The sequence below is a fragment of the Propithecus coquereli genome, unplaced genomic scaffold (genome assembly GCF_000956105.1).
Source record: "Propithecus coquereli isolate 6110/MARCELLA unplaced genomic scaffold, Pcoq_1.0 Scaffold41, whole genome shotgun sequence".
In the NCBI taxonomy this organism is placed as follows: Eukaryota; Metazoa; Chordata; class Mammalia; order Primates; family Indriidae; genus Propithecus; species Propithecus coquereli.
The window spans coordinates 9,091,686-9,108,990 of record NW_012149841.1 but is presented as its reverse complement, the minus strand read 5'-3'; positions in this window follow the sequence as shown (position 1 = coordinate 9,108,990).

Sequence of the window (17,305 nt, the reverse complement as noted above, 5' to 3'; positions counted from 1 at the left end):
TACTTTAATTAGGTCATCCAGTGCAATCACTATTGAATAAATGGTGGCAGATATAGCAGGCAAGTTTTATTGTGATTATGAATTCCTATAGTATTATTAAAGATGCTCTGAACAATTTTCAAATATATATTTCTACTAACTGTAGTCACCATGATACACATCTCTTGAAATTATTTTTCCTGTCTAACTAGAATTTTATGTTCTTTCACCAACATCTTCCCAATCCTCCCAGCCTCTGGAAACCATCATTTTACTCTCTATTTGTATGAGTTCAACATTTTACATTCCACATATAACTGAGGATTAAAAGATAGCTCCAGGGTTATTTCCTGATCTAGTAGAAAGATGAAGTTGCCACCAACTTATATGGATAATATTGTGAGTAGATTTAAAGCGGGCAAGACCAGAAGTTGAGCATTAGGTATGTTAAGGTTTTCCTATGCCTTTTAGACATTCAATTAAAGATGTCAAATGGGCAATTGGATTAAGAAGTTGGTGGTTCAGGAGAGAAATTTGAGCTAGAGGTATTAGTTTGAAAGTTGCTGGCATATGTATGGTATTAAAAGCCATGAGAGCTTCCACCATTGTTTCAGCTGGTGGCCACAAGGACACGTACTGTTTCCGTGGCTGGATCTCACAGACCCTTTTCTGTCTCAGTGGACTATTAATGGCTTCTTGATGCTTAGTGGCTTCCTGCTCATTGATCTACAACCCCTTATGATGTATTAAAGTAACACCCTCTTGACAGCTAGAGTCAGAGAAGATATAATGAGGAAGCATGGTGATTGAAGCAAAAAACCTGAATTCAGATTTAACAAAATCTTTTTTCTTGGGGGGAAGAAAAACTGACAGACTAGAAGCAGCCTTCCAGCCCACCATTCTCAAGGAAAAAAGTGAAAATTGCAGGCAGCTGCCTACATATGGATTGCTCCTCTCGGAAAGAACATTGTGAAATTACAGAGAAGAAATGCGGGACACTCAGTGCGAAAAAAGAAAGGGTTTACAGGGCAATACATTTGACAAGATCAAAGTACATGTGGGGAAGAACAGGAGGATAGAGTGGTGGGGCACAGCTCTCGCCCTGTAGTTGCTTTGGCCAAGTAGTGAGGTGTCTTCCTCTATTGTCACAGATCTCTGCCTGGACAGACCAGGGACTGCCTGGAGTCTGTGTGGAGTCACTGCACCAGATAACAGGTGTGGTGCCAATCGCACAGCCGCTAAAACCATCCTGAGCTCTGAGATGCATGGCGCCAGGTTAGCACAGCACTCAGCTTTGTGGAGGCAGCCTGCACATCAGCCCTACCAGGCTGGGAGGGAGCGGACTAACTGGAAGCTCCCCTGAGCCCTACCCATGAGTGGAAGCCAGACACCCCTTCCCTACAGTGCAATAGGATCTGAGCATGGTAACTGACTGGGACACTGCAGGATCTGACCTGGGGGACTCTGGGTGACTGCTTCAGTAGGCCCTGGGGGACAGGGAGAATTCTGTGGTCCCTGGGCCACTGAACTCACCTCTGCCCATGTGACTTGGCATCTGCATGGTCCCCGAGCCTGCAGAACAGCCTGCCACTTGCTCGGCCCAGACTCCATCCTCCAGGTCCCAACTACTTCCTGCCTGCTCAGCCTTGCCCCTGCCATCCAGGTTGGATCAGCCCCACTGCCCACAGGTCCCTGCCTCTGGTTTTGAGGCCCTGCTCAGAAGCCCTACTTCTGGCTACTCCCTAATCCTGACTCTGGGGCTCTCATTCCAGAGCCCTAGTCTCTGCCTCTGTGCCTCCAGAACTCCCGCCAGGCCTGGGACACCACTGCAGAGATTCCAGTGCTTCACTTGGCCCCAGTGACCCCACCTCAGAGCCTCCACCACTGCCACAGGGCAAGAGGAGCTAGTGTAAAGTCCAATGCCCTGCCAGGGACCAATGTCCTCTAACCATCAGCACACTGGGACCTGGTTTGAGGAAACACCCATGGCCCAGTAACCCAGGACCTCTGCCTAGATAGCGTCATCCAGCTACTATTGTCAATTCTGTGGGGAGACCCCAGGTAGAGCAATCCCCACAACACAAGCCTCAGTGAAGAGGGTCTTTCCCACCTCCCAATTTGAACATCCAACAGCTATCTGGTGAACAACCCAACCCTGAGCACAAACAGCATCCAGCACAGGCTTGAACAGAGACAATCACGAGTGAAATAAACAAATCAGAACAGCTATAATGCAAGCTTCGAGTGCCCACACCCTTTATCTGTAAAATATGGAATTGTGAGGATTTGTGACCAGGTTCTTCAATGTCTTTGTTATGGTAAATGCTTATTAAATAGTAGTTATTTTTTGTTTATTATTATTATTTAAGAATAACGAAAAAGTGGTTTTTCTAAGGGTCTCCTGCCAATGTCATCTATATGTGAAGGAGATCAGATTATAAAATTTCAATCAGGCAAGAGAAGGTCATTTTTAAATACTCCTGCTGAGTCAGGAGAATGAGAAGCATGAGGAGACATGAAATAACTAAGATCTTTCTTGTTAGATTTGAAGAAGTTTCTCAATCTTAACATTTTACCCCTTGGTGGCATGAAATCTTGTTGACAACTGCCTTCTTCTGGAAATAGACTTTCCCTTAGGCTTCCCCAGATCAGAGAGTTTCATCAATTTCCTCATTTTCTTTGATTATCCTTCAAATTCTGGTATTATCGGACTTCTCTGAATTCCATTCCAAACCCTCTTCATCACTCCTTACCTTAGATTTCCCTCTAAATACAGATGTTCAAAATGTTTATCTCTACCCAAGATTTCTCTCATGATGTTTAGACCTCCATGTTGGACTGCCTACTACTTATTAGGCATGTTCCTTCTCACCCAGGACCTTTGTGTTCATTGTTCCTGCTTCCTGGTAAATTATTTCCTAGACCTGGCTGAATCTTACCTGCCATTCGACTTGGGAGTCATTTACTCTTGCAACCTTTTCTGACATTTCCCTACACTCTATTGTGTTCAGGTGCATACAAACACACCCTCATTCAGGGTTAGGGACTAGTAAAGGTTGTGATTTAGGGAGAAAAGTAAACTTTATGCATTTGAAAAAAGACTGCATTGTCTACAATCATTATATGACCCATGGAAAAAAGAAACCAATTTATTGTGGACCAGTAGGGATAATATAGAAACAGCCAAAAACCAACAAGTAATCAAGCAAACAGAAAACAGTATCAAGATCACAAGGGTTACTAACCTAGTTCATACTCGTCAATGACTTTATAAGTACTCTACGGAGATGAAATTGGCAATCAAACATTGCAGGCATGTAGTTGTATCCCTTTCTGTCTATATGTCTGTGCATGTCTATGCATATATAGATGATTTAGTGAGCTATATTTAATTTCTGCTATAATTTGGTTACTGATTTTAAAAATAAATCTTGTGCTTTCTTTTTAGACTCCTTAATTAAAAGAATACATCTAGGTATTTTTTTTTCAATCTTCAAAAAGAAATAAAAAGATAAAGCTTATGGGTCCCTATGGGACATACTACAGAAGGAGTTACCCCTAACCAGTTCTATTTATATAATTTCATAAATAGATAGGTAAGTAGGTAGATAGAAAGATATAGATACATAGGTATGGGTATAGGTAGATATAGATGCTTATGTGTTTGTATATGTGTGTATCACCCATTCACAATGCTAGTCTAGTGTTATTTGGTGTTTAAGTTGAAGGATAAAATCTTCTGAGGTACCTATAAAATGAAAGAACACTGAATTTTATTACCCTTAAAACCAAGCTAAGTACTAATACACAAATAACTCAGTTCAGTCATCACACTAGTTCACAGTGTAACTAAAAACTGTAAACTTCTAATCACTGCCATCTGCTGCCAACCAATGCAATCCCATTCACTGAGGCTTAAGACTAGTCATAGATATTACCTATTATTTTCTCTAACACCGCCTCCCTTCTCCAAAAACATCATGGTTCTACTTCTAGAAACTGTCTCTCCCTCTGTTGTATCCATTGGCATTGGAAGCAGTTGTGTTGTCATAGAACCCTGCACTCTAGCAACAGATGACTGACCCAAGGATTGGTACTTGGTCCAAGGTGTTTTGTCAAATGCATCAAATAGCCTCTTTCGACACTAAACACTTAACAGGTCAACACGTCGAAGCAGTTGGTGACCACGGAGAACACCAGAGTGCCCTGAAATAAGCAAGAAGGAGAGACGGAGACAGAGCCCTAGCAGCAGGTCCACCCCGACCCTGAGCACCAGCTCCATCTGTGCCCTTCATGTACCTGTGCTCAATCCTTCCTTAAAGACTACAAGCCAGTAGGGATGCTTCTTAGCTTAGACTTGTTGAAGTTATATTTCTGTCACCTAAAAATAAGAGCCCAGATTAATAAACTGAACACAATAGAAGCCTAACTATTTACTGTCTTGTGTAAGTCTTAATTTCTACCTAGGCTTTCATTTCCCAACCTAAATAAATAAGGGACTGGAGAAGGTGAAGTCTAAGAATCCTTTCCGATTTAATATTCTGTGAGATAGGGCACTCATTGGACTAATCTTGTCTCTTAAAAATGCCACCTTGGACTCTTGACGTGTACACCATGGGCACCAAAATGCACATATCACATAAAATTGAAGAGAATAAGTAGGTACTTCCCACCTAAAAATCCTTTGATTTTTAGGGACAACAGACAGGTTCATGAGCTTTTAAGTCAGCAAAACAGAAGCAATTCTGAAAAACACAGGGAACGGGCAGTCTTTATACTGCTTCTCAGTCAGCCTTCTAGTGACCTAAAAATTCCAAACCTAGACAAAATGCATCCTACTAATCACCAGCGATTTAAGTAAATTGGGATATATGGAATTGGGATCATCTATTTGTTGATTTCTCCTAAATACTTAAAATCTTTTAGTATCTAACAGTAATGATCTTCAAGAATATAGAGACTCCAATGAGAAGAAAAAGTAAGACAAAAAAAGAAGAAGAAAAGGAGGGAAAGGAGGAAGAAAGGAATGAAGGAAAGGAGAGAGGGAGGAATAAAGGAAAGAAAAGGAAAAAGAAAGAAGACATAAATCACAGAATAAAACTGGAAAATGAAAATTCCATGGCATAAAGGCTGGGAAAACAGAAAAGAAGACATCATGGAAATAAAAAAAAAAAAATGAGATGTGACATGGAAGCAGCTAAAAACGTTCACAGTTGAGTCAGAACCCAGATGTGTCATGCATGTGGAATACATTCGGCTTACATTCACAGACTCTAAGGTCCTCATGATTCCCCATTAGGTAGCTTTGCTGATCGAGTTTCTAAAAACAGAGACAGGGTCTCGCTATGTTGCCCCAGGCTGGCCTTGAACTCATCTCATGTTAACCTTCCAAGGGGGATAACTATAGGCACAAGCTACTCTCTGCCTGGCTCTTATCCAATTTTTAAAGGAAAAGGATTCTGAAGCTCAGAGAGTTTTGACCCAGACCACAGTCAACAATGGGAAGAACAGGATTTCAAGTCACTTCTGCCTATGCTCTTTTAATTATGCTCTTTGCAACTTCATACAGTGGTCTCAAGGTCTGCAAATAGTTCCATAAATTATGGAAGCAAAGAGTATAGTCAACCAGAACCCATCACTACTCTAGAGAAAAGATCTAGAGCAGTGGTTCTCAAAATATGGGCCTGGGGCCAGCACCATCATAATCACATGGGAACTTGCTAGAAATGCGGATTTACGCCCACCACTCACTGACCTACTAAATTAGAACTTAGGAAATGGACTCAACAATCTGTGTTTTAGCAACGCTTCAATGTGATTCTGATGTACACTGACTAACAGTGGTTCTCAAACTTTAATGTGCATGGAAATCATCTGAAGATCTTGTTAAATGGAGGTTCTGATTTGGTAGATTTTGAATGGGGTGTGAGATATTTCTAATAAACTCCTCGTGATACTTGTGTGCTGGTCCACAGACTAAGTCGTGATTAACAAGGATCTAGTTTACTGTGTTTTCTAATACCTTAGCCAATTGCTATATGTGGTCATTTATATTAGTTAAAATTAAATAAAATTAGAAATTCAGTTTCTCAGTCATACGAGTCAGATTTCAAGTCCCCTATATCCACATATGGTTATTGGCTACCAAATTGGACAACACAAAATGCATTTCCATTATTGCAGAAAGATCTATTGTACTAATCTAGAACCCTACTAGAAATGAAAAATCTGATGATTTGGCTGCATGTTAAAATTTGAGAAGCACTCTGCTTTATCTCCAGCCTGCTACCTCCATGAAGACAGGAACCTTAATGCTCCATAACATTAAGCACTTCTGACCCAGTCCATAAGGTCCACAGCACTGAGTGCATAGCACTTTTTACGTTACAGGGCACAGGAAAGGATGAGAAGCTGGCAGGTTGTGCATCTGTTTCAAGACCTCAAAAACAAATTGGTGCTTCAACGTCTTTAGCCTGATCCACCATGTAGAGTTCACACGTGAACCTTAAGTGCTGAAGAGAAAGAGTCTCTGCTTGTTTTTGTTTCAGCATCATATTGATGTGTCTGCAGCCCTCAATGAAAACTACTGAATTTGTCTTCAGCCCCATTTCAGTTCTATCCTAGGATGCTAAAAGCTTCCAGTATCTCTGCAAGATTTCAACTTTCCAAAATATTAACATATGCCTTTAGGAATAAAATTATATTTATACTTCATTTTGGTTTTTTTGCCACTTAGAGTATCCCACATCTCTCCAGGTCTCTGGATCTATCTTCCTGGGAAAGCCGTAGGACACTGCACCCCTCCACCTTCACTCAAACCCTCAAGGAAGATGCTATGCAGAGCCCTCTAGGACACATTTGGGATCTGCATTATCTGTGCCATCCTCATGTGTTTTCCCTGCCTTCTCAGCTACCTGAAGTTGACTGTGCAGCTGAAACCCAAATGCATTGACAGATTGAGAGGGGTGGGTCCTGCCAACCACTTTCTCCACAGTACCGTTCAAAGCTCCTTCCCATTCTTTAAGGGAATCAACTCTTACTAGCGAAAACCTTTTTTCCAGAAATCATATTCGTAAAACTTGGCTTCCTCTTTTATAAATAGGACTACAATAAGAAATTTCACCATATGTTAAAAAAAACTTAATTGAATAGGTTATAAAAATAGAGAAATTTGGCTGAAGTCCAAATTTTCTGTTGTGATTTCCAAATTGTTCTCCTCACTCCTACAGGGTCCCCTGAAACTATTACACTAACAGGGTTATGGTCACATTTGGTTCTGAGCCTACCAGTAAACTGAAAGGATCCCTTCCAAGTTCTGTGATCCAATCCAAAAATATGCCTTTTTATGGATACTTAAGAGTATGCATTGATGGCCATTCATTTTACTTAAAAATAAGTAAATGACAAATAATCTATTGAGTAAAAATATGGTATTTTCAAATTAAAAGCAATACCTTCTAGAGTTTTATAAAGATTCTAAATTCAGTATCCTACTGAGAAATCTGGCCCCAGGCTTGGCAAAGTTGGGAACTTCTTGTAGTGCAAGTGGACTTGCTGATGATTGAAGTTCCAGCATTTTGTGGGGAAGGATGCTTTGTCAGATGTAAGGCATCAGACCTGTTTTGACTTGGTTGTGCTTTTCTGTTACTGCTATTCTTGCTTTTTTATTAAAATTTTCTATTAATTATCCCTTGTTATTGTCAATGTTTGTTGTGGGTTGTTTGATTAATTCTGTAAGGTATAGAGATATATATTTAAATAATTTGAACTTCAATTTGTCCAATAACTAGATTTTAAAACATATTTTCACTAAATATTCCATTGCTAAATATTTCCCAAGCAATCATTTTTGGGCCACACCCTGTTCTGAGTACAGAAATAGTGCTGCGCAGAATAAGCCCAAATCACTGCCCTTAGAGACCGTACATGAATCATTCATGCCCTATTGTTAAAGCAAATACATAACAATCTCTCTAAGATTTGCTTTTATTGTGCCTTCATTGCTACAGCTAAATTTATTTTCAACTGGAAAAAGGGATGGTGTAGGTGATGCCCAGGGTAGTTTCCTCATCAACATGAAATACAATGAAACAGCTTGACGTTTCAGCACTAAATCTCTATGCTTTCATGAGTCTCTTCTTCATGGATGCTGCTCAGGGCACTCTGTGTAGGATCAGCTATTTAAAAAAAAAAAATTCCTTTGTATAGCCTTAAACTAAAAATCCCAAAATTCTGCTTTGCTATCTGCCTAAATCTACTAATTTGTACCCAAAGTTCCCTTAATAAACTTTATTCAGCATAGTCGTGTGCAGTTCCTATAACAGCAACTGAGCCTCTCAGATTCCCTTTAGAGCCTGTGGCACCTCCCTCTTTCCAAGACCAATTTGGGCTTTTGTTTCCTGCTGGGTTCTTTAGCTAAAGCCTCACTGCATGTTTTCTGGGCAGCAAAATCAATTCCAATACAGGCAATCCAGCTCAGTGGAAATTGCTCATGGTTCAGCTTATAGCAGTTGCACAGTACGGGAGTAGGCTTTGTAATCATTCCATTCATTGGTCTGAGCTGAACACCTAATGGGAAATGGTAATGAGGCTGTTTGAGTCACCACCACTCCCCACACAACCACTACATCTTACAGATTGGGAGAAGAGAGGTGTTTTCAAAACCATTCCCTTGTTTTGAGTATGTGTCCGTGCATTTTAATTCCCAGAATCCATTTTTATCGTTTTAAGTGGCACACTGGGAAAAGAGTACAAACTTTGTGGCTGACCACACCTGGTTTCTAGCAAGTTTCCACTTCTCCTTGGCTGCTTGATAGGAAACACGCTTACCTGTCTGCTTCACCATGTGTAAGGTGGGAAAATTTGTATCTATGTGGTAGATTTTGAGAGATAAACTAAGTAAAATTTCTAGAACTTACTGGGCACATAGTAGGCACTCGAAACACATTAATTGTTCAAGAAATAGTAATTCTCTGCTCTTTCATTTCTGAATTTGAATAAGATTCAACATTATATCCATTTGTAGTGGAGCCATTGTTTTCATATGTCTTTTATATGTACATTTATATTAAAAATTAGCAAGAAATGAAAGAAGCCTCACGTAATAACTAATCTCAGGATGTAATTTGTTGAATGTGCAGAATATGTTGTTTAAATGAACATAGCTCATTTGATATCCTGATGTAAACAGATGAAAGATGAGCTTTGCTGGTTGAAGCTGGAGAGGAAAAATAGATACATTTCCTTCCAAAAACGGATCCAGAAGGACTTCACTGAGCTTCTTCATCTCTATGAAGCCTACTTCGAAAACCACTAACCACATTTTTAAATTTTATAGACGAGGTAATTTAGAACTAGAGTAGGTAAAAGACTTTCCCAAGATCACATAGATACTAGCTAGGATTAGAATCTAGGTGCCCAACTCTGGGACCAAAGTTTTTATATTCAGTTCATCTATTTCATTCATTTAACAAATGTATTGAGGAAAGACCCCACTATGCCAGGCACTATGCTAAGTTTCTGCAAGGGTTAAAAGTGATAAAGTCTTAGCCCTACTCTTTTTTTTTAAATTTCCAAGTATTAGTGGGTACAAATGTTTAGGTTATATATATTGCCTTTGCCCCACCCGAGTCAGAGCTAGAAGCATGCCCATCCCCCAGACCTACTCTTGAGCAGGTAAAGGACATAGGAAGCATTTGACCAAACCACCAAATAAGTACAAGATGGAATAAGGGAAATTCTGATAGAGAAAACACAAAATACCATGGGGAACTGCACACAATAATTTGTGTTTTGTTGGAACATGAGGTTATAGAAGCTTAGAGTAATTGCTTTTAAAAAGACTCTTTAAAGAACAGAATAATCACCAGGCAGAAATAGAGAGAGAACATGCCAAGAGTAAGATAAAGGATGAACAAAGACAAAGAATCGGGAAAGCATATTCTAGGAATAGTGACTATTTCACATTTGCTGGACCCATAATTACACAAGGGCGAGTAGTGAGAAACAAGAATTTTATTTTAATTTTGTTCAAAGTTATGTAGGGTCTTGAATGCCTGGCCAAGAGACTTGGAATTGATGCTGCAGCAATGAAGTGTCATTGAAAGATTACGAGGACTTGAATGAAATATCAGGGGCTGTGTTTCAGGAAGATTGTTCTGATGCTAATATGGAGCAATATATGCATTTAACAACCTGAAAATAATTTTGGTGACTTTCTGACCTGTTTTAATGCATATCTCCTAAAAAAGTTAAATTCTCAGTAGTTCGTACTGTTTTGTTCTCTGCCCCAATTAATCGCTATTCATTTTTTTTTAAGTTTGAGAAGAGAAAGACCCTACTATATATTGAGTGCTTACTGCCTGATAAATGTTATTATTTATTCTTCCTGTCTATGATCTCTCAATGTGGGAATTACAATCCTAGTTTTGAGATAAGGAAACTGATGATTAAACGCCTTGTCCAAAGTCACACAGTCAATAAGGGATATAACTCAGGTCTTTGTGACTTTTAAGCATGTGTTCTGTGTGACAATTTCTAAACAGACTTAGCATTTAGAGTCCAGCTGCGTCAGGTGATGTCTGCAGGCAGAGAATCACCTGGCTTTGGGGAACAGAGTTTCTCTTTTATAATGAACATGTTTCTCCAACAGAAGTAAACAAGAATATCTAAGAGTGTTAGTCACTGAAGATTCACACCCTTCAAAAGCTGTTATGAGGTTGCAGTAAGACCTGGGAACTTGTGCAAGGCCCGGAGGGTAACAACCAAAACAAATATCACCAAGGCAGGGGAGACTTGGAGAGAACAGAAACTAACCTTCTTGCAAAATGTATGCAGGGAAATTAGCACCCTAACTGGTGAAGACTTTGACAAGTTTGATGTTACTTGAGTCTGGACCACAGGTCTCCTGCTAACATGGCCTGAGTTAGTTTGTTCAGGGAAGAGTTAATGCATATGGGAGATGGGGAAGCCTACTTGGACTTTATCCCATCAAAAGAGAAACATAAAGTCATGATTCATACCACCTCTTCTTTATCTCATTCATCTCTCCTGCAAACAAAATCTATACAGATTAACTTGCACTGGAATGTAAGATTCTTCATTCCATATAGAATATTCTCATCATACTAGCACAAGATCTTCATGAAAGCAGGGACTATCTATTTCAATTTCACCAGTTTAAATATTGACTCTCATACTTACTAGTTAGGTGATGTGGGAATTATTACTTAACTTCTTTAGTCCTCAGTTTTCTTACCTGTATAATGAGATGCTAAAAGTGTTCACCTCAAAGAATAGAATTAAATACGTTAATATATCTAAAAGTACTTAAAACAGTGATTGGCCCATAGTATGCACTATGTAATTATTTGCTATTACTTTACTAGTATTAATTGTTGCCACTGATAATGTTACTATCATTATCATTATTATTAATTACCATTTTGCTGTTTTCCCTATGTCCAGGCCACTGCTGCACAAAATGATACATATTGAGTGAATGGATGGATTAGTAAAAATTCTACCAAAGAAATTTCTAACATATTAATTTCTACTAGAAATGTAATTAATATCAAATCAGAAAGATCCCAGGATGGACCACTCGCTGAGGCAAAGCTAACCATTCAGTAAATTAGGATTCTTGGTGGTGAAGATGCAGGGTGAGCAGGATGCACATTTCTCAGACCCTTCTTACAATAGTTAAATTAAAAGAGCTGCTTCTTATAAACAAATGCTGCACTTTGCACAATACTTGAAGATTTCCTATGATGATCAAAAAAAAAAAAAAAGAGACACACACATACACAATAGTATGAATTTGGCACTGTTAATTATTAACAAAATTCTTAAAAAGATTCATTCCTTTTGATCTAGTTGTTCCACTTATGAGATAAAATAAATACACCAACAAAAGAAAAAGCTTTATGCACAAAGCTATTCACCATAATACTTTTATAATAGTTAGAAAAACTCAATTAGACTAAACATTTAAAAATAGTAAAATGGATAAATTGGCAAACATACCAAAAGAAATATCATGTAGATGTTTAAAATGTCATATGCTAATGTTGGTCATATTGTATAAAGTTCCTTTAGAAGAAGAGTATTTGTAGGAATACGAAGGAATGATTGCCAAATTCTTGAATAAAAAGAAGAAAATCACATATCTAGAAGATGTTTTGCTTAACTTAGGATCTATGAATATATAGAGAAGTTCTATGAACCCTCTGAACTTATGAAAAATTATGTGTTTATATGGATAATGCCCATGGTTAATACCAAATTCTATGTTCCTCTCGAAAGACCTCTCAAAAAGTTAAGCACCAATGCTTGGGAGCACCTGTAAGCCCAGCTGTAGACCTCTGTTTCAAGAGAAGGCAAAATACATATGATTACAAATCTACAGGCATGCCGCCATTCAATGACTCAGACACAGATGTGCCAACCATGACTCATGGACCAAACCTGGCCCACAACCTGTCTTTGTATGGCTCATGAACTATTTTTTTTTTTCTTTCACATTTATAAAGAGTTGTAGAGGGACAAAAAGGAAGAAGAAGGAGATATAAGATAATGAATATCTGTGACCTGTAAAATCTAAATATTTATTATGGCCCTTTACAGAAAGTTTATCAACCTCTGTGATTAGAATAACGCCAAGATGCAGAAGAATTTCCACAGACAATTTCATATCAATCCTTTAGTTTTCCACATGAGGTGAAATTCAACACATTTTTTTCTGAGAATGGCTTAAATTAGTTAGTCGAGCGATTTGCAAACAGAACTTTAGAAATGACATTAAAAGCCACTGAATTGAATTGTCTGGAGTTGAATTTTCCTAACATAAAATCCATTGAATCTCAGGTTGGAAAATACTAAGAAGATAATAAAGAATATCCATTTATCACATAAGTATAAATGTTTCCACATACAACTAAATTGAGTCTTTAGTGAAGGCCTAGTGGAATCTTCATTAGGTAACACTATATGAATGCTAAATGCAAGTGACTAAAAACTGAAAAAAATTATATACACATTTAAATATTTCATAATTTAAATTAATTTATGATATAGCAAGGAATTAAAGCCTCATAAAATATTGAGAATATTTTGGTGCTATAATTCAATAGATCTCTATTTGTGCTTCCTCACAATAAAGAAGTCTGTCCTGGTTTTCAGGTCATGGTTTAGTTTGGCTCAAATCTCTTATTTTGCTAGGTCTTCACTGATTCATTCTTTTTTTTTTTATTTCAGCATACTATGGGGGTACAGATGTTTAGGTTACGTATGTTTCCCTTACCCCCTGCCAAGTCCAAGTTTCAAATATGTCCATCCTTCAGGTGGTGCGCATTGCACTCTTTGTGTATGCAAATACCCGTTCCCTTCTCCCTCCTCCCTCCCCTCCCCCCTGCCCAACATCCAATAGATGTTATTCTTATATGTGCATTTATGTGATTTATGTGTTGATCAGTTAATACCAATTTGATGGTGAGTACATGTGGTGCTTGTCTTTCCATTCTTGGATGCGTTCCAGCTCTATTCAGGAGTATACAAGAGGTGCTATATCACCATTGTTTCTTAAAGCTGAATAGTACTCCATGGTATACATATACCACATTTTATTAATCCAGTCATGTATTGATGGACACTTGGGTTGTTTCCACATCTTTGCAGTTGTGAATTGTGCTGCTATAAACATTCGGGTGCAGGTGTCTTTCTTATACAGTATCATTTGGTTTTTTGGGTAGATGCCAAGTAATGGGATTCACTGATTCATTCTTAAATGAGGCTTTTCTGTATTTGGGTAATGGAAGGTCTTTGCAAAGCCTATGAGTTCTGCTCCACTTGTCAAATGTGACCAGAAGATTCCTCAGTACTTGAAGAGGGAAAAGAACATGATTTGGCCGTAGGTGTTGGTGAGTATTTCAGGCGAGGGCAATCTGGCAGAGCACTGTGGAAACTTTTGAGACTGCCACAGACTCAAGACTTTTCTGGGGTCGTTCATTTGTGAGTAGTCAGTACAGGGCAGTGGGAAGAAGAATGTGTGCTCTGGACCAAGCTCTGCCTCCATCAGTGTGAACTTGAGCTAATCACATTGCGCCCCTGGGCCTCAGTTTCCTCAAACATAATGTGCAGAGTGTGCTGGAGTTCAGATGAATGATTTAACAATCTATAAGGACTCCAAGGAACCATGTTGCTTACATACAATACTGTTCTGAAACTACCCTAGGATCTCACAGCAAACTAGAATCCTGTTTCTCTGGCCTCAGCTCGGATCTGACCTCTACCCCTTAACCACTAAGCATCAGAGAGTCTATCTATACATCAGTAGTATGGTGTTTCTCAACAGGTTTCCTCTCCCCCTCCACATGCACAGCCCAATCCTGGAGAATGTCATATTTGGCTCTACTCCATGATATCTCTCCTCTTCACTCCACTCCAATTCACATCCATTCTCTGTTTAGATATTTCCTGGATTCTCCTATCAATGTTCTTAAATATAGAATAGGTCATTCATTCATTCAATCTAGTCTTTTTGAAATGGCAACCAAATAGTACAGTTTAACCAACATTTACATATGTCTCAATGGCTATGTTTCAGGCTTTTGAAGACTGAGATCTGTCCTCATGCTGGCCTCAAGCCCAGATAAACCCACTTACTCAGAGCCTGCTTCTGTGCTAACTTCGGCCACAGCAGATCAGACTCCCTATACTCGGTGAAATTCCCGCACCTCACACTAAACTACCCTTATATCAAAACAACTTTACTGGGCCGGGCGCGGTGGCTCACGCCTGTAATCCTAGCTCTCTGGGAGGCCGAGGCGGGTGGATTGTTTGAGCTCAGGAGTTCAAGACCAGCCTGAGCAAGAGCGAGACCCCGTCTCTACTAAAAATAGAAAGAAATTAATCGGACAACTAAAAATATACAGAAAAAATTAGCCGGACATGGTGGCGCATGCCTGTAGTCCCAGCTACTCGGGAGGCTGAGGCAGGAGGATCGCTTGAGCCCAGGAGTTTGAGGTTGCTGTGAGCTAGGATGACGCCACGGCACTCTAGCCCGGGCAACACAGTGAGACTCTGTCTCAAAAAAAAAAAAAAAGAAAACAACTTTACTGGAACACTGTTTCAAATCTCAGGGTTAGTTACTCTACCTCACAACTCTTAATCTAGGTTACTCTATGAATTGTAGGTTCTTAAAGTCAGCTATCCTCTCTTTACATTGTTCTGCACTTCCCCAAACCTTTTTCTTTTTTGTTTTTCCTGCTGTTTCGTTGGAATGTCTGTGTTGCTGGTGAACAGGCTTGCCTACACATCCAAGTACTCTGCTGCAACCACAGCCTAGCTGGGCCCTGAGAATTCCATTTCCACTGCAGCTCTCTCAAACGAGTGACCTGTGAGGTCAGTATCCTTCCTCCACTGCATATTGTTCAGGATTTTTTTTTTTTTCATGTTTGTGTAAAGTCCCAACCCAATTGGAAATCATACATTTACCTGTAAAAAGATCACTCTCAATTGGAGAGTCATACTCGTTATCACAATTTTATCAGAAGCTCAGGTTAACAACTGAATATCCCTTTGTTAACACAAAGACAGGATCGTAATCAATGTATAAATAATGAAGTTAGCAAAACTCTAAAAACAAAGAAATTCATAAGCTAACAATTTAATGAAAAAATTTCTTAGTGGTCAAAATTTGGGAGCCAGAGGCTCAAATTTTAGCATATTTCCCTTCTTCAAGACCACTGGGGTTTATAAAGTTCTGTCTATCCACTTATAGTCAGAGTGGGTGAGCATTTGAAGTGCTGCCAGCAGTTTGGGCAGGAGCCAAGCAGGCAGTCAAAATGAGATTCTAATCAAGGAAAAATAGCAATCAGGTCAAACCCACCTGACTGGTTTAAGACTTCTGGAAACCACGGTTGACAGTCAACACTCTGACCCTCAAACACAACCACCACACCTTTGCTTATCTGGAAATTTGAGAGTTAGCAAAACTCTTTACCATTTATTTAAAGCAACTTGCTTGTTTTACATATGATGAATTTGATGCATAGAGAGGAGAAGTGGTTTGTCCAATGTCACAAAATCAGTTTGAATACAGGACAACTAAAACTCAAGTCACGTGTTTTCTCATCTTGTATTCTTTCTGTTATGCAACGTTTTGATGAGTTGAAACAAGAACTTTTAAAATATCACCATGGAAGAACATGGAAGAAATGAAAAAGAATTACTTAATAACTAATTAAGGATAAATAATATAAAAATACATTATATAAAATGTATTACATATAAATATATATGTAAAATGATAAATGTATATTATATCTTTCAACCTAGGAATAAATAGTAACAAATAATAAATTATTAAAAATAACAAAGATTCATTGCAGAAATAATTAGGAAGAGATGTAGTAAAATAGATAAGTCTAATTATATCTGGTTTCCTGTTAGTATTTGTAGGTGCTCATTTTATGCAGTCAGTAAGCACTAAGCCTTCGCAACAGGAAATCTTCCACATTTAAGCTATGAGTCCAATTGTTTAATCACTGTGAATAATTAAATCTGCTGATTTTTTCTTATGAAAATTTTTGAAATGTCTAGTTGTTTATTGTACTGTAGACGTAGTCAGAGTTCTTGTCACGTAATTTAGTTAAGCATGCCAACATGCCCTCTCAGGATCTAGAAGTTAGAAAAACAGAATCAAGAAAAAAAGAAGGAAACCAGCAACCATTCCTGGTCTCAAAGACCTCAGTCTGCTGAGGGAGGGAGGCCCAAAGCAGATGACTCCAGTAGAATACAGACGTTGCTGGGACAGTGTTGTGTACAGGACTCAGGACATGAATAGCTCTGGTTGTACATGGAGAACAGATGACATTAAGGCAAAAAAAGAATTTAATTATAACCTGGTGTTCGAAATTCCAAGAGGAAAATGCTATGAAGTACATCTCCCCCAGAGCACCGGAAAAGGAAGAAAAGGCTCACAGGTGTAGTAGATCCTGTGGATCATCCCAGGGGAATTAAGCAAAGAGATGACTTCAATTAATAAACAAGAGAATAATACTGTTCTTCCTACTCAGGGAATATTTCACCCTCCCTTTTCTGGTTTCCTCTCCCTGCCTGTTGGGAAGCACGGAGGTGGATGATGGGACCATGTCTGTGTGTCTGTGGGGAGGATGTGAGCTCTGTCGTTGGCTGACTTAGGATGCACAGTGACTTGGTGTCCATGATCTCCCTACAGGAGATTTAGAGCCGAGAAAAGTTCCATGTTAATAGAACTTCAAGTCTTTTGACTTGAAGCACATTATTATACTTGCCCAAGCTTGAGTTT